The 19112-nt window shown below is 43.6% G+C and overlaps 1 protein-coding gene across 1 annotated transcript in view; it reads right to left on the bottom strand.

Annotated features, from left to right (window-relative positions):
• LOC140171366 (kelch-like protein 25) overlaps nt 1–10583 on the bottom strand; it is a 171084-nt gene extending 160501 nt beyond the window's left edge. The window contains exon 1 of the mRNA XM_072194721.1: nt 10514–10583. The gene's annotated coding sequence lies outside the window, so the exon portion shown is untranslated. The remainder of the gene's footprint in view (nt 1–10513) is intronic.
• Nucleotides 10584–19112: the final 8529 nt, after the last annotated feature.

Raw genomic sequence — 19112 nt, 5'->3', positions numbered from 1 at the left:
GCCTGCTAGATCTCCTCAAGGGACAACCGAGCGGTATACCCAAGATGATGAGATAGCTCGTGTCGAGTGGGTCGTGGGACGCGAAACCTTCGCGATCCCGGACCCCACCAACACCTGGACCAGCCATTGCGACAGCGGCTGGACCGAAAGGCTCTGTAAGGGTGATGAATGCGGTCGTGAGTCCCTCGCAAGGCTTGTGTTCGGAAGAAATAGTGCTGCAGCGCCTTATCGGACACCCCAGCCTATCTTTGGCTTCAGCGAACCTTGCCCAACCCTGGGATTGGAGAGGGACGAATGTCGGTATGCACCGCGCCCGTTCAGTAATCACGAGAACAGAGCGCCCGAAACAGTGTCGCTCCAGTGTTTGTGAACACGGAAGCTAACCTCGAGACCGTGTGCAACTCAGCACCGCCGTCCCGAAGCCAACGCCAAACCGGAAAGCCATCTTGAGAGTTACGTATTTAAGCGTCGCTTTTGACGGAAGGTCAAAAGGGTGACCCATAAAGTAATCTAAGACTGTGTTGGGATCCCTTAGGAGGATCACTTTCCTTTTTGGTAGACACTCGTTGAACATACCGTCGAGGCGTGAGACTAATAAGGTAACCATCGGCTATGATAGTCGACCGTCTCGAAACCTCGGTGAATGGAGAGGACAGCTGACTTATAGCTGGCCCCAGTGGCCCGCTGAAGTCTTGCTTGGAACTTTTCTGTCAGAAACTCCGAACTAGCAGCACAGAGGCTCTAGCGGAGAGCTATTTGTCTCATTGCACCAAGCGTAGTATGGAGCCAGACTCTGGCTATACGTCACGGAGGGTAGACTTCCGTCTAGCCCGGCGATGAGAAAAAACAGCTTCTGATGAAAAGTATCCCTCCGCTCGTGTTCCCTGGTAAGGGCCATGCAGCTAACTGCAGGTGCTCTAGTGATAGACTGGGTACCTCTGCTCCGGGCATCCGGAGTAGATCTGGTACCTCGGGGAGTGCCAGCGGCCTTGCCGCTAGCAGAATGACAATGCAGTCTTCCCACCCGATCTTGGCCACCACCCTCATGAGTAGTGAGATCGGAGGGACTGCATAAGCTGTCATCCCTCCCCAGTCTATGGACAGAGCGCCCACGGTGCATGCTTGGGGGTCCGCGACCCTTGAGCAGTACACCGGCAGTGGATGATTGCGATGAGATGCGAACAGATCTTTCGAGGGGTGGTACATCCCTTGAAGATCGTCTGAGCGACCTGCGAACAAGGGACCATTCTGCTGGTCCCGACACCCTTCCTCGTGACAGATTGTGCGCGAGGATGCTGGTGACGCCAGCGATGTGTATCGCTCTCATCGTAATCTGCCTGAACTTGCACCACCCTATCAGGTGTCGTGCATGCAGGCTCAATCGTGATGTCCCGGAGTCCCCTTGTCTGTTGGGGTAGGCTACCACGGTTGTGTTATCCGTCAGGACAACGGTATGTGATTCCACGATCACCTCCTCGTAAGCGAGGAGGTTGATGTGAAACTCTGTCTCTATGGCCCCATAGGCCGAGGCGGAGTCTCCGTGGATGTGGATCCCCAGCCCGTTTTGGCGCTATGGTCGTCACTACGTGACATACCGGGGGTGCAGGAAACCTGACACCCTGGGTCAAATTGGGCTGATGGGTCCACCACCAGAGTTCCTCTCGCGCGATCTCCGACAACGGAACCGCGAGGGATATCGGGTGACGACTGGGCCTGCAAGCAGGCTAGAAGGTGTAGTTGGGTAAGCCCTAACGTAGAAAGCGGCAGTACAGTACGAGGTCTACCATACTGGCCATTAGGCCTACCACCTTCATCCATGCCACAGCGGGTTTTGCCCGAGACTCGGCCAAGAGTCAGGCACACCGCACCATGTTAAATCACCCGCTCGGGTGAGAGCACCGCGAACCCCTCCGTGAGGGTGATCTGGGCCCCTACAAATAGTGGTGTCTGCGTCGGGACCACGCTGGACTTTTTGAGCTGATCAAAAATCCAGGGTCCCGCACCCACGGACTATCAACCCCATGAGACCCGTAGTCTTCAGTGGAGTGCGTCCGTATATGAGCCAGACGTCCAGGTAGCAACTGATGTTGACACCCCTGTGCTTCAGGTACGCTGCCACCGCTCTGACCAAGAGTGTTAAACACCCTGGGAGAGATGGACAGGCGGATGGCGGTATCAAAACTGGTAATTTTGATCCTGTACCTAGAAGCGCAGATGCCTCCGATCTTGAGAGGCGATTGGCATATGCAGATAGGCGTCCGAGAGATCTAGCGATGCTGTTCCCATGCCCCTGAGGGGGCAGGCTAGCACCGAGGCGAGAGTCCCCATTCTGAACCTCTTGGGCCTGAAGAAGCGTGTTCAACAGCCTGCGGTTCGGATGGGGCTCCCGTCGCCGGTCTTCCTTGGAGCCAATGGCTCGAAGGGCGCCCGTAGAGCGGGGGGTAGACCGGGACAATCGCCCGCTCGTGAGAAGCTGTGTGATCCCTGTCGGTAGTGCCCGATGCTGGGGGCCGTCTGCCGGCACTACTGTGGACCTCTGAAATGTGCAGGCGAATGTGGGGAGACTGGGTTGCCAGTCTGTAACCCCCACTCACCACTGACCATACCCAGGCGCTCAAAGAGATGGTTTCCCACCTCTGGGTGAAAGCCATAGCGGTCGATCCACTGGGAGATCCCCTGTGGAAAAACCGCTGAGCCCCCAGGAATGCTCTGCCTAGCTTCCCTTGGAAGAGCGCTTGCTCTTCTTCGGGGCTTGCCAGCTGTTCCTGTGCTACCCTTGCGCCTCCCAGAAATGGGTGCTGCATAGGTAGTGGGCTCGGGTACTGTTGGTGGTGCACGGCCTGCTGAAGTCGGAGCTCCTACCCATGGTAAGGGCAGTTTCCGACCTCTTCAGAGTGCTCCCGTTGGTAGCTTCTTTGCCCGGTCCCCTGTGAGGAAGCAGCAGCTGAGCATCCTACTGAAAGGATCCCCTGGTCCTCCTCCATGGACTCCCCCTTAGGGAGTGTCCGGAGGAAGATCAGTGCTGTTGCTCCCCTCGCGGGGCAGCGGGGGAAGGAGATTGTAGTGATGTCACTACCGGACTCAGCTTCCGACTCCTTTCCCTCGCCCACAGTATCCGTATCATGCTCCGATGATGGCGGTAACTGAGGACGGGCATCTGAAAGCGGGTAAGAAGGCATAACCACTGTGTGGCTCGCCGACTACCTGCCAGCAGAAGAGGAGTACTCCGCAAGACCCTGAGGTATCCGCCATGGCACCACTGGGTCCGCATGCTCTCGCAGCCGTCGTCCTAAGCGCTAGCAGCACGGGGCCTACCCTGATCAAGATCTGGGTTAGCCCCATGCCGGCTGGCCTGGTCAACAGCTGATGTTGGTACTGCGTGGCCGTCGCTAGGCGACACTTGCGACGGTGCTAGGCCGTGGAAGAAACACCCTGCGGCGGGTACCACGGGGCATACCCAGCCGGCAGCTGACCCTGAAAGGATCCGCCACCAGGGTAACCCCATGGTACTGCAGTACCAGCACCGCCTCCCCCCCCCCTTGTTGCCACAGAGACTGTGGCGACTAAAGCGAGTGCTGCGTACCGGTGCGGTATCAGCGTGGGTACCCGTGAGGGTTCCCAACTGTGGACCGCTGTACCCTCGCCACACTGCGTTCCCTGTTTGGGGATCAAGCTGTGTGCTGGCGTGGTACCGCGCGGTACTAGCATGGGTACCCGTGAGGGTTCGGTTGTGTACCGCTGTATGCGTGGTTCCAGCGTAGGTGCCCGTGAGGGCTCCGGCTGTGTACCACTGTACCCATGCCTCACTGCGTTCCCCGCAAGGGGAATCAAGCCGTGTGTATGGGTACCCGCTATACCGGCTGTCCCTTGGCTAGAGGGAGCTTGCCTAGTACCACGGGTAGCTGGCGTGCATACCCCGATCAATCACCTCGCCACCTGAATAGGCAGCGTCAATCAATGGAGCTATGCCCTGTTGATTTGACAGTGATCGATCAAGAGAGGGTTATTTACCCATTGGCGGTAATGGATCACCCACGCTCCGCTGGCTCTCGAGGACATAAGTGGGTTGTTGATCAGCTAGGCTGTTCAAGCTACTTACTGTACCCTCTAGAGCTTCGCCCAAGGTCGCTGTGTGTGGCGGACCACTCACGCCAGCTATGGGCGGGTGCATAGCGGCTACCACTGAAGTCAAGCCGTAGCTCGTCTTTGTAGCTGCCACCGAATGCACCTGGGTCGCTGTCCCGTGAGAGACTGCGAGCCCAACCCCTGAATAATCGCCAGCCAGTCCCTGTGGACAGCCAGCAGCTATTCTAGGGCCCAGGGTATCACTCGGCGGTCCCGCCATGGGCGCTGCCGTGTGACAACCCCAGTTGGTTCTGCTAAGACTACACCCACAGCGTTAGCAGCGGTATCGTCTCTGCTGAACCCATGCATGCTAAGGGTTCAACCCAGGCAAGCCCGGGTACCCTTGCATGCTGCCCGTCGCTGGCTACTACTGTGGCTGTTTGAGCCCGTAGATATGCCTGCAACAGGCGGGTGTCCTCCTGCTAAAAACCCGTGAGGATTTTAAGCTAGAGGACTGGTATCCTCCTGCTACAAAACCCGCTAGGGTTTTCGCTGGTGGTTACCGCTCTGCTGCCTGCTACTTTGCTCCGACGTATAGTCAGTGAGCTTCAGTGCTTTCGCTGGCTGCTGAGCCTTTGGGCCGCTTAGCAGTCCCGAAGGAACCGCCTGCTTGTCCGGGACCGGAGCCCCTTAAGCAGACCTGCCATGACCCATAGGGGCTGTCACAGCAGAATCTACCGTGATCGACTGGTATCCTCCTGCTGCAAAACCCGCTAGGGTTTTCGCTGGTGGTTACCGCTCTGCTGCCTGCTACTTTGCTCCGACGTATAGTCAGTGCTTTCGCTGGCTGCTGAGCCTTTGGACGCGCTTAGCAGTCCCGAAGGAACCGCCTGCTTGTCCGGGGACGGAGCCCCTTAAGCAGACCTGCCATGACCCATAGGGGCTGTCACAGCAGAATCCACCGTGTCGACCTTACCAGTGCCCTTGGTAGATTTCTTCTTCGTCATATGGCGATGACGGAGCCTATCCCAATCGTCAAGCTGGAACTCGGAGAGTCCTAAGCAAAAGAAAGACATCTAGAAGATCGTGAGCACTCCCTGTGGGTGAAACAGAGCGGGTGTGGGTCCCGCTCCGTCACCAGGGAAGGGCAAGCCCGACAGGGCCGAGGCGAAGCGAGGAGAAAGGGAGGGGGCACTACCCCCAACACGACTCAAGCCCAGTAAGCAAACCTGAGCACGGAGGCTGGTCGCTAACGTTAGTGGTAAAGTAAGGACTGGCTAACTTTATTACTAAAATGTCAGGCGGGTCCCTACCAATCCCCACCGTATGAATATCTGATTAACTCGTCTTTATTGGACGGTAATGAAGACATAACGATAGAGTAATCACCCTAACATAGCAACAATAACCTACCATTACATGAAATACAATGTGTATGTACAAACATCTATTGTAACTTACAGGCTGCAATGGTTGTTTTACGTGGGAAACAAAATGAATGGCGTCAACGAGCGGCCATTTTGAATTGCTCGTGTGTCCCGTATACAAACGGAGGCACGATATGTAGCTAAGTTTTGGATCGTTTTTTGTCACTTTTTTGCCAGAAAATGCCGTCAAAACTATCCTCAGCCGAACAATACCGGTTTGGTTTTACCTAAGGTGTGAAACTACAACCGTATATCTCGCCTTGGTCGAGAAATTGATACACAGTGCTATGAACAATCGATAGGCACGTCTGTGTCAGTCGGAGACCAAGGAGGATAAGGACGATCATATGGTGTGGCGTCACCTTTTGGGTGAGTCCACCGGGGATCGGGGTTTTGTTATTTATTCATTTATGTGGGACAAAATGACTATTGGTTTTTCCGCATCTCGGGATCGATGCAAGAAGTATCTTAATCAACATCGGAAGCGGTAAGATCGACCGGTGTACTGAGTCTCTACTGTTACATTTAATTCAAGAGTAAAGAATTGAATAGCCCATTAGCCATGTGCAGTCCACAAATGGCATAAACACAATAGAACAACTAGAAAAGAGCAGTCATAAATATACACCATATAGAATTACATTGTAAGTCTTGCTCTGTATTTTCGACCAAATTTAGGTTGTAGAGCTGGAAGGGTCTACCAAGAAACTCTCAAGATTTTTCACTACAATTTCCACTATGAGGATCCGGAAAGAGAAGGGGGCAACCCTCGCTTTACCAGAAGTATGTTACTGTGTGGAAGCGACCAACGAGTATCCCGGAACTATCAGGTGTGTACGGCACACAAGAATGCACACTATACATGTTCTGATCGTGTAATGCGCTAGTGCTGGCTGAGCGTTCCTTAGCACCCCAGCACCCTGTTACCACCCCATGACAGCTCCCATATTTGTATCAAATTTGTGATCTGCACCATCTTATTTTCAGGCTCCGTAGCATGCAGATTTGGCTGGTACAAGTTTTACAGTGTTAACATCCCTAGCACTTCTAACCTGCAGCACTGACCTACTTCATGTGAAAATACCAACCATAATCACTCACCTTCCTTGGAAATGGGACCCACTCAATGTGTATGCAATTTCAAAGACCTGGGACTGTTTTTTAGCCAGTTTTCCCCTCAAGGCCACTTTTTGCTCCAAAGACCCTTTTTTTTTTAGGAACATTTTTAGGGATTGTGTTGTAGTTGCAAATCACTTGCTTAAAATTTTTGGTTTAGCTAAATTTGCATCTGTTTTGTTTAAAACTTAGAATAAATAACACAACAAAGGCGAGGGACTGGTCTATCTATATGCTTGAACGAACCGCTACACTGTTCAATTGCTTATCGATATCTTGTACGAACCGTTACACTGTTCAATGGCTTTCTTGTACTATATGAAATGTGGTGGGCGATTTAAGATGCATGTGCCCTGAGTAAACTATGATGTGTTAGCACACTGCAGGGCAAAGAACAATGGCCATAATTCACACACATACTGCCTGGCAATGACTTCACAGGTCAAGTGGTCTATAATGCCTAGCATTTCCAACAAAAAAGCTGCTTAGCTGACCTACATGTCACTGACCTTCCTTGGTTCACAGGACCCACTCAATGTGCATGTCAGGAGGAATGTACATTCCAAAATTTTTGCGCACATGAATGTTAAGTGTTCAATTTTGTAATCTCAAGCTACAAATCAACAAAATGTGCGCACTTTACAATTTGGGTGTAACACTATGACTCCAATGAGTAATAACTCCAAATGGTAATTTTTAGCTAATGAGTTAATGACCATATTAATTTGATAGGGGAGATGGTCCATACAATCATCCCCCAATGTTAACGCCTGTATATGGGTTTCTAACCAAAATTAACCCCATATTTGGTCAAAAAATAAGTGCCAATTTCTCACGCTTCGCGCAAATTAATTCCAGTTTTGTACTATATTTCACCAGTTTTGCTTCAATATGGCAAATTTTTATGCGCGCTTCACGCGCATTTGTACCATAAACTTATTATGTTGGCAAAAGGTGCTGGATTCACTGGACTTCAAGAAATTTTCTCCAACCTCAATGTCAAAAATAAATCTATGCCACTGTTAATAATCATGCATATGAACGAAATTCAAATTTCACGATATCTTTGCTAAATGAATTAATCTGCAAGAAATATTTTGTACATAAACATTATGTAGCCAGAGGTTTCCAGTGATATAAAATCTCAATTTTTTGAGAAAAGTGGGGGATGAGGCTGTGGATCACGAAATGCCCTTTAAATTTTCTATATAATACTAGTTTAACTACTGTCTGTTCAATTAGCTTAGATTCTTGAATTTTAAGATATTTTGAAAAAATAAAAACTTGTGGCCAAAGTCATCAAAGAGAAGTGTTATCACAGCCTTAGACCTAACATGATTTATACTTTTCCAAAGTTCAATTTAAAACCCCATTTCTTTTCAATTTTGCCTCATTTTGGGCAGTTACTTGGGTCCACCGAAAGGGTTCGCGACCTTTTTACAAATCGAGTGGGACAGTCCATTCTCAACTTAGGGCATAGACCCTATCCAATTTAGTAAAACAACCTGTCCTGCTCTTTCAATTGTTATACCATTCCAGTTATTGGATAGGTTCTATAGGTGATGATGGTCCACCGGTTTTTGTCACACGAAATTATATGGCGCGAGTACGTTTTATGCATAACATTATTCTAAGCATTATTTTTTCCTAAACAAGGACATTAAAATTATGGATTTCGTTCTCATTTCAACTGGTTTACAATTTAAATTGAGTTTTGTTTAATACCACCATTCATTCCCAAGAATATCCATATAGGGTATAATCTTCTTCCACGGTAAACCAAACAGCTTCCGTGGTAAACCTTATAGCGCCATCACTTGATGAAAGTACGTTATTAGTAGGCGTGAGTTAAAAGCTATCTGGGCTAGAACTATTGCGACTGTAGGGGTGAGCTTGCCTACAGGTAAAAAAAAATACTCGTGGCGGTTATATTACACGTCTAGTTTAGGGCAACGGGTTGAAAAGGAGGGTAGGCCTACTACGGGGATGTGCGACATATTCGGGGTGCATTTTGGTTTATTGATGGCCCTCAATTTCATGAAAATTTGGTTTAAGAAAGATTTTTTTATTTTTTAAAAATTAATTTGTTTCCCAAATTTTTATCGGAAAGTGTGCCATTTTTTTTTTTTTTTTCATGGCGTGCGATAATAAATAGGCCTATTAATATAATTTTTAAATGCTATTTTATTATTTTGTTATTAATTGAAAATCTAAAATAGTATAAAATTGTATATGATGCCTTAAATTAAAGTTTAAAACGTTCTTCCAATATTAATAACTATTATTAAATAATTCCTAACATCTCGGACAACACGCCCCTCCCCAATACACACCCCACACCACACACCCTACACCAACAACCACATGCCAAGTCTGGGCGAAGTATATAGCGTGCTGCAGTCACCATCCAGCATTGTCCCGCTAAAATACACTACCCTATTACGAGCAATGGAATAGCCCGTCAATCATGCACAGTGGTTGCTCCTGGAAGGAAGATTATACCCGATGTGACGCGGTTGCTCATGGAAGACAAGAAGGATTATACCCCTTTTCAGAATATCAGCATTCGCTTGACATTTTCAGATACAGTAACTTTACAAGAAATGTTTTCTGTAACCTGATTGTTTTAAATAATATTTTTTTGTATAAAAGTTCTTTTGTTTCACAGTTTTTTCAGTTTGTATTCAACAAACAAAATGAAATAACAAATTGAAAATAAATGTGTAGTTTTATAATAGGCTTATAGGCCTACACCTTCTCAGACCCATTCGCAAAATAAATAAATAAATAAATAAATAAATACACAAGGAATGTATTTATATAAGCTGGGCCTATTTTAGAAAACCTTAGTTCCCATAATAATAACGTAATGTTTCGACAGTAGGGTTTCAACACAAATTTGGCATACTGGCAAATATTTTGCTGGACAATACTTCCTGATGCGGATGGTCAAATAAATACCATCTCTGCGCATTGTGACATTCGTCCCCATTGCTCTAAATGGATTGATTCCAAAAGTTTATGGTACCCGACGTTCTCTACGGCTTTTTATAAAAATATCGCGGGAAAAGACCAAAATTGAAAAGAAATGGGGTTTTAAATTGAACTTTAGAATTTGAAAAGTATAAATCACGTTAGGTCTAAGGCTGTGCTAACACTTTTCTTTGATGACTTTGACCACAATTTTTATTTTTTCAAATATCTTAAAAATTCAAGAATCTAAGCTAATTGAACAGACAGTAGTGCATACTACTTTATTCAGGGCTGTCAACTCTCACGCATTGGCCGTGAGTCTCACGCGATTGGGTCACTTTCTCACGGTCTCACGCCAAGGTAGTATAATCTCACGCCTATGTAGTAAATCTCACGCATAAAAAGCTGGAAAATGCCGGGGAAAATGAGTAAAATCTCACGCATCGTCATGAATAATTTGTTGCTCCTACCCCCGCTTTTCACATTTCGAGCTACCGTGGCTCAAATAATCATGGTACAAAATGAACATTGGAGTCGGCAAATCCTAGTACGCCTCTGTCTCACGCCAAGCAATTCCAAAAAGTTGACAGCCCTGCTTTATTACTAGATGTAAAATTTTATACAATCAATGCACTGTCTTTGATCTGAAATTGCGAAAGGGCTTAATATCATTAACATAATCAGAGACAAGTGAAGTGCGTTTTTAAACAGTGGCTGCACAACAACGTACATAAAAGGAATACAGCATTTACCATGTAGCGTTTCGAATAAGCTTAAAAGTTAATGTTCATGGACTGGTTGTTGAATTTTGCTACTTTTTTTTAAATGCCTTCTTCATCGTGAAAATCGCAACAATATCACGCGTTTTACAGTTCATACCATCAACATAGGTTTATCAATAAATCTACAAGTCAAATCCTGTCTACAAATACCTGGCAAATTTAATACTAGCTGCAAAGTTCCCGGCAAAGTTGAAGCATGGTTTTTCGGTTTTTCCTAGACGTTCGCCTTTCGTATCTCTTTCCTTGTTGGAAAGGTATAACGTTGAGGAGATAGGAACATGTACAGAAGATCCGGGACCTACTCTGCCATGTTTGGCTGAGTAACGGTACATGAACACGGTCTTTTGTGCCTATGTAAATTAGTCATTGTGTAAAGCTGTGTTTATACCCAGACTGAGTCATTGTCGCTAACTACACAAGTTATGTGTGCAATTTTAGAGAACGTTGACCGACAGAGGGTGTCAATATAGGCCTACGTGTCGCTTTTGAAAAACAGCGAATCATGCGCATGCTCAGCAGGCAAATACGACGGCGATTTAGTACACTGACCATGCGTGCGATTCAGGTTTCTCCAAAAGCGATTGAGTATAAATGCATCTTTAGAAATGACCGGCGATTGTGTGTTTTCAAGTGGGTTTTATCATGTTAATTAGTGACCTCGATCAAGCATTGAAATGCTGTTATTTTTTGTACTGGATCGTTCAAGCATCTCCAACAAATTTTTCAATGTAAGTGCCTCTGGCCCTAGTAGAAGTAAAAACGGATACTATGGCCAGAGTTCTAGGGCTAGTTTTTCCCAGACAAAATCATGAAATGCATAAATGACAGCTCGTAGTCCTTGCCGCTGATTGGCATAAGGGCGCACATCACTAAATGCTATAATTGTGTTTTGTGTGTGGGTGTGTGGGGGCTTAATATTTCCCGGAAAGACCCCTGTTTACTTTTTGAACCGAGCAGAGGGCTCCGAAAGACTCCTGGATTTGATCAAAAATAGAGCTGAAAGATTTCAGCCCTCTTCATGGTATTTCCGCAACGATGCCCCATTGTTGCATGCCTTTGACTATCTGGCTGGCTACAACAGTGAGTTTTCTTTAACGCACAAAACACGCGTATTTACGCGTTCAGGCACTTTGCTGACTCCTTCAAATCCAAAGTCCCAAAGTCCAACGCGTAGAAAATCTTGAAAACGTACGCGTTCAGATATTGCAAGATTTGAATAGAGAAACACCCGATATTGTGCATTTATTCTCGGCTTTTGGCATTTAGGACCTACTCCCGATATGTAGGGCCCATCACATTTTGTCATGTTTTAGTGATTGCGAGTCTCTAAAATTGTAGAGTGTCAGTTTGAAATCTTGCAAATTGGGTTCGGGTCCTTTTTCTGTTTAAATAATGCACCAAATGTCTTCAATTGGACTTTAATTTTGCAAAATATTCCCTCTCACGTGGGAACATCCCCCTAGACACCCCCATGCCAAGTGGATAAACAAGTGACCATTTTCGCATCGGCTTTCGACATTTGCCAATTTAGGCCCTATGTTTAACACAATTTATAGGCCTAATAGGGGAAACGTGACAACGAAGGCTTTATGGACCGTCATTTCACAATTTTCGGCTTTTCAACTTAAATTTTACACAGTAATAGTGCCAAAATGGTCCACCAAATCACCTCAATTAGGTCTTCATTTTGCAAACTTTCCAAGTTCTGAGGGAACATCACCCTGAGTAGTTGATAAACAAACGGCCACTTTCACTTCTGCTTTCGACATTTGCCAATTTATGTTTAACACAATTTATAGGCCTACCATAAGAGGGAAAAGTTGCCGTCCACGAAAGGCTCCATGGACTGCTCATTTCACAAATGTTCGGCTTTTTAAACTAAAATTTTACACATAAGTGCATAAATGATCCACCAAATTGCTTCAATTAGGTCTTCATTTTGCACAAGTTTCTTACTTCTTTTATTATTATTATTATTTTAAATGTTTGTTATTTATTATATTTAATTATTTTCTTTTAAAATTGCCCCACCCCCTTCTGACTGCTCTAGATCCGCCACTGCTCCAAACAGTGGCGTATATTTCTTATTGACTTGGAGGGGGGGGGGTGAAAATGTCTTGAAGTATACCGGTAGTGAATCCCGCACCTTTTGGCGAAAGAATAAGTTTATGGTACAAAAACTGTTACCATTTTGAAGCTAAACTGTTGAAATATGGTGCAAAAGTGGAATAAATTCGCACTAAGCGCGCAACAATTTGCACTTTTGGGACTAAAATGACCAAATATGAGGTTAATTTGGTCAGAAACCCACATACAGGCGTCAACATTGGGGGGATGATTGTATGATCATCCCCCTGGCAAAATATTGGGGGAGATTTCTCCCCCCCCCCCCGGATCTACATCTATGGCTCCAAAAACACACATATTGTTAAAAATGTCTTCAAAAATAGTATTATAAAAATACCCCTTGGGCAATGTTTTTGACTCCTTCAGAGGAAAAATTCACAATTGAAAGGGTTAAAAAATTTGAAAATACCCTTTCAGCAAAATGCTTAAAGAAAACCCGGAATAACACTATCAGCAGTAGATATCTACACTTCATCAGCAGTAGTAGGCCTATAGGTAGCTACAATACATCAATGCTGATATGAGCAGCAGATAGCTACGTCATCATCACCCTCAGCAGTTGAAATCAGCAAATAGATACCGTAGATCATTTCATCAATTTCAAGTATAGGTGACTATCAGAATTAGTATAGTAGATAGCTACATCATCAATACGGTATATCTGCTGTTGATGTCAGTATTAAATATATAGCTATACTGCTGATGTTGGTATTGATGAGCTAAGTAGCTACATGTATATCTACTGCTGATGTACCGTATTGATGAAGTAGCTATCTATATATTGATATCGGTATCATGAGTATAATAATTTTTATAGTCAGTTTAGTTGCCGGATGAAGTAGTTATCTACTTCTGATAATAGTGATCATGACGTAGTCCCTATATCTGCCGCGCATAATGCATGTAAGCTCGTGTATCGGAGCTTATCGGTATTGATGAATTAGCTATCTACTGCTGATAACTGTATTGATGAAGTATCGTTCTACTGCTGACGTATATTGATGAAGCCTATGAACAGGGGTAGCGCTATAAAGCAAAACATTCTAGAGTCTGCAGGGACCCCACCCGGGCCCCGAACTTGCAGAAAATAAAGTAGGGGGTCCATAGTAGAGTAGCTTAGAGTTTGGTGAGTCTGAGTTACACAAATGCAGCATGTCTGCGGTAAAAACTGGGGGTCTGCAGGAACACCTGAACTTGCAGAAAATTTAAAAATAGGGGGTCCGAACTAATGTTAATTCAATGCATTGAAATCGAATTGAATTGAAATGAATTTTTGGGCGATTTTCATTTCAATGCATTGGAATTGAATTGGAATCGAAATGAGTGGGCTTGGGCATGAATTGAATTGGATTGGAATTGAAATCATCGTGAGCAATGAAGAATTGAATTGGATTGGAATTGAAATCATGTTGAGTGATGACGAATGAAGTGGAATTGAAATGAAATTCAGCTTTGATTTCAATTCAGCATTTCAATTCACAAGCAGAAGTCTGTGATTCCAGATCACTCCTTTCAAAACATGATAAATAAAAAGAAACAGTAGTCACCATAAACTGGTACAAAACATAAACAAAAAGTGTTACAAAACATATTGCAACTAAGTATTCTGGAAAGCTTTCATTTAAAAATGATATAGCATAAAATACATACCGGTATATATTGAAGAAAATTAAAAGTATGATATCATTTCTCATACACAGTATAGTTAAACTTTTTGAGATTTTTTTGGAGTTCTTCTTCAGAAGAATATCTCGTCATGTGGAAAAATTATAGGTTTTATGTTCAAAGACACTAATATCTTCTAATACTGTATGATGCAAATTGATTCTTAACATTTCCAATGTTTTAAATTGCTTGATATGATCGATAATGTGAGTATGAGATCACCCCAACTTGCCAAATATCTCGAACTTTTGGCACTAATTTAAAGCCCCTATTTTTCTCAAGCTCCTAATTTTTATGCTCAAAAGTCATTGTACATTTGAACAAACAGTGAGAAAACCATTAAGAAAATGCTAAATATCTTTGACAGCTTTTTTCACACTTTTTTAAAAGTACAAGGATTTTGGGTGTAAAATCTTAGGAGGAGCAGGAAACAAGTATAGGGGCTATCTAATACACTGCAAAAACAAGTGTTTATATTTAAACACCATATTGTGTTTATTAGAGCAACACTTAATACACACATAATTCATGTTAATGGTCTAACACTAATGTTAATGGTTCTAACACTAATGTTCATAAATTAACACTTGGTGTTATATTACAAACACTAATGTTTATAATATAACACCAAGTGTTAATTTATGAACATTAGTGTTAGACCATTAACATGAATTATGTGTTTATTAATTGTTGCTCTAATAAACACAATATGGTGTTTAAATATAAACACTTGTTTTTGCAGTGTAGTATCAAAACCCTGATTTTGACATCTTTAAGGTCAGTATGGGGACAGGGTCCCATTATCGATCGTACCACACACCTTAAGTTTAAAAAATGTGCATGGTGGACAAGAAGTTGAGACAAATATTAAGAAGTCAGTCACCTAAGAGCTAAGAAGTTCCAAAGTTTCATAAAATAGGACCCAGAGGTCAAGGATCACTCGCACTGTTTGAATGTGAAAAGTGGGTCGATCCTTCATGTAATTATTTCATGTAAGCTAATCCTAACTCTAACCCTAATCTTATAACCCTAACCCTAATCATAACCCTATCCCTAATCCTAACCCTAAACAAACCCTAATTTCGTGTAAAATTACATGAAGGAATAACCGAAAAGTGAGTTCACATGACAATAAAGTATCTTCTGCTGAAATGCTGTGTTGTGACAAGTAGTGTACTTGATTTTGACGTTGTGTTGTCGACTCAAGTGTTTTAAAATTGGTAGTAAAACATGCACTGCAAAAACAGTGTCTAGATATTAAACACCATGCATATATTCTAGACACCATCTTGTCCTCAATTTGTAAACATGTCTAAATGCTAAACATGTTTAGTAATTTGATGCCTTGGGTTTAAATACTAAACACTTGATGTTTTGAAGTTTGACATTTGTGTTTAGATTTTACATGTGTTTACAAATCGAGGACAAAAAAAGTTCGATCTCTAGACACAGTTTTTGCAGTGTGCCTTTGGTCAATTAACATAAACTGCAACTGTATTGGAATTGGAATTGAATTGGAATTGAAATGAATGCTCAGAATTGAATTGAATTTGATTAGCTGTTAATTTCACTGCATTGGATTGGAATTGAATTGAAATGATTTTGAAAATGAAAGATTGAATTGGAATCGAATTGAATTAATTCTAAAGCAAGGTGGATTGAATTGGAATTGAATAGCAAGACTCCATGTGTAGAAAGAATTGAATTTGAATAGAATTGAAATTAATTTTCTGGAGTGAAATAACAATAGTCCGAACTGCATGTACTTGGTGAGTGTGGGATCGTTATAAGTGTTATAAAACGTAGGCCTAACGGAATACAGCCGGTGGCGTAGCTAGGGGTCACACCCAGGGCTAACAGCGCTCCTCCCCAATTCTTGAAACAAGTGCGCGCGGAGCGCGTGAAAAATTAGCCTATCACTCTATAGTTGAATATCAGTTTTAAATGATCTTTCAAATGATTTTGTGCTGAAATGATGAATTTTGACTTTCATCGCTTGGAGTGGGCGCAGAATCGATGCTGATTTGGTCAATTCGGCCCCCTAAAGGTGGCGCCCAGGGCAGGTGGCCCCTCTGCCCCCACCCCGTTACTGAAGGTATACGGAAATCACATGGAACACATTCAACTCTCTAAATGTAAAAGAGTGAAAATTTCACTCGGAACTTGGAGTGATTTCATTCTCACTCTATTCGAGCGGTTAGTCGTTCTTTTAGAGTGAAAAAAAGCTTCTACTCGGTCAATGTAGATTCACTCCTTACAGAGTGATCCAAAATTACCGCTCAATTTCAGAGTGAAATTACAACTAGACTTAGCTGTGGTCTAAGACCACGAACACAGCCGTGTTGTAACCCCCAATGACCTTTGACCCCAAAATATATGAAACCCCATAGACATTGTCTAATGTCAATGCATGGGTGCACGTGGCATCACTTTGCTATGTTATTTGTGGCAGAAGGGGCATTTTGAAGGTTTTTCGTCTCAGGCCGGAAGTGACCCCTTAATGACCTTTGACCCGAAATAAAAAAATACCACATATGAATTGGGTACCCATAATTCATGTGTGAACATACCGTTACTGTCCTATGTTTTTCTTAGCAAATAAAAAATTTTGAAGGTTTTTCGTTTTATACCGGAAGTGACCCCTTAATGACCTTTGACCCCAAATATGTGAGGACCCCATAGACACTGGGTAATAACAATGCATATGTGCAAGTGGTGTCACTGTCCTACGTAATTTGTGGGAGAAGAAGCATTTTAAAAGTATTTCGTTTTATACCGGAAGTGGCCCCTTAATGACCTTTGACCCTAAATAAAAAAATACCACATATACACAGGGTAACTACAATTTATGTGTGAACATACCGTTACTGTCCTATGTTTTTCTTAGCAAATAAAAAATTTTGACGGTTTTTCGTTTTATACCGGAAGTGACCCCTTAATGACCTTTGACCCCAAATCTGTGAGGACCCCATAGACACTAGATAATAACAATGCATGTGTGCAAGTGGTGTCACTCTCCTACGTAATCTGTGAGAGAAGAAGCATTTTGAGTTGAAATCACGTTTTTGACCCCTATGACCCCTGCGTGACCTTTGACCCCACGAGTTTCATATGACTTGTAGGGGCATGGTCAATGATGGTTGTGACCAAGTTAGGTCAAAATCGGTGTAAGCATGTAAGTGCTAGAGCAAATGTAGTGGTCGGCAGAAGAAGAAGAAAGAAGAACTAGACTAAGCTGTGGTCTAACCCACGAACACAGCCGTGTTATTACCCCTAATGACCTTTGACCCCAAAATATATGAAAACGGCCATAGACATTGGCTAATGTCAATGCATGGGTGCATGTGGCACCACTTTGCTATGTTACTTGTGGCAGAAGGGGCATTTTGAAGGTTTTTCGTCTCAGACCGGAAGTGACCCCTTAATGACATTTGACCCCAAATAAAAAAATACCACATATGAATTGGGTACCCACAATTCATGTGTGAACATATCGTTACTCTCCTATGTTTTTCTTAGCAAATAAAAATTTTTGACGGTTTTTCGTTTTATACCGGAAGTGACCCCTTAATGACATTTGACCCCAAATCTATGAGGACCCCATAGACACTGGGTAATAACAATTCATGTGTGAAAGTGGTGTCACTGTCCTACGTAATTTGTGGGAGAAGAAGCATTTTAAAGGTATTTCGTTTTATACCGGAAGTGGCCCCTAAATGACCTTTGACCCTAAATTAAAAAATACCACATATACACAGGGTAACTACAATTTATGTGTGAACATACCGTTACTGTCCTATGTTTTTCTTAGCAAATAAAAAAAATTGAAGTTTTTTCGTTTTATACCGGAAGTGACCCCTTAATGACCTTTGACCCCAAATCTGTGAGGACCCCATAGACACAAGATAATAACAATGCATGTGTGCAAGTGGTGTCACTGTCCTACGTAATCTGTGAGAGAAGAAGCATTTTGAGTTGAAATCACGTTTTTGACCCCTATGACCCTGCGTGACCTTTGACCCCACGAGTTTCATATGACATGTAGGGGCATGGTCAATGATGGTTGTGACAAAGTTAGGTTAAAATCGGTGTAAGCATGTAAGTGCTAGAGCAAATGTAGTGGTCGGCAGAAAGAAGAAAGAAGAAAGAAGAAAGAAGAAAGAACCTGTAAGAAAAAAAGACACAGCCGTGACTAACGTCACGGCTGTGTAAAGAACCTGTAAGAAAAAAGACACAGCCGTGACTAACGTCACGGCTGTGTAATCACTCTTTGCGGAGTGAATCCACAGTTCGTACAGCCAATCAGAAAGCCGGATTTTCACGCTGAGAGCCACGAAAAAATTGTGATTATTCATTCGGCGAATAGTCGTTGCAGCAATGGTGGTGGAGTTGTCAGTAGCAGTTTGGCGAAGAAATAGCCAATATTTTCGTCGGTAAGTATACGTTGAACTATTTTATTTATATGTTGAATCATTGCAGATTGTAATCGACAACTAAAAATCTGATGTTACTGTCTCAAAGGTGATAATTGTACCCATGAAGCTTCTTCATTTGTTGAACACATTGATTCACATTGTCGGTCCGGCATTACGGTAGCACACTCATGCACTGCTATGCATACCTGGTACATGTATTACTTCATAAACCTGTAAATGATTGAGTGTACTTGTGTAATAATTGTAATGTTTGTTATACTGCGTCAGCCTTTTTATTGTTAGTATAATGTACCCGATCACATCTCCGAGTCCGATGCGCTAGTCATGCTATACATACCAGTAGCCACAGGATCACATGCAGCAAGGCCAGGCCATACCTAGCTAGGCTTAGGCTATAGGGTCAGGCCAAAGCATAGGTCTGTTATCTCTGACCAGTCTCTAATTTATCATGTTTATATACTGCAGCACATTATATCTGCATGTGTGATGCCAAAAGTCAGAGGACTATAGGCCTCTAGCTA

The sequence above is a fragment of the Amphiura filiformis genome, chromosome 1, assembly GCF_039555335.1.
Source record: "Amphiura filiformis chromosome 1, Afil_fr2py, whole genome shotgun sequence".
In the NCBI taxonomy this organism is placed as follows: Eukaryota; Metazoa; Echinodermata; class Ophiuroidea; order Amphilepidida; family Amphiuridae; genus Amphiura; species Amphiura filiformis.
The sequence above is the reverse complement of the archived record's forward strand: the minus strand, read 5'-3'. Positions and strand labels throughout refer to the sequence as shown.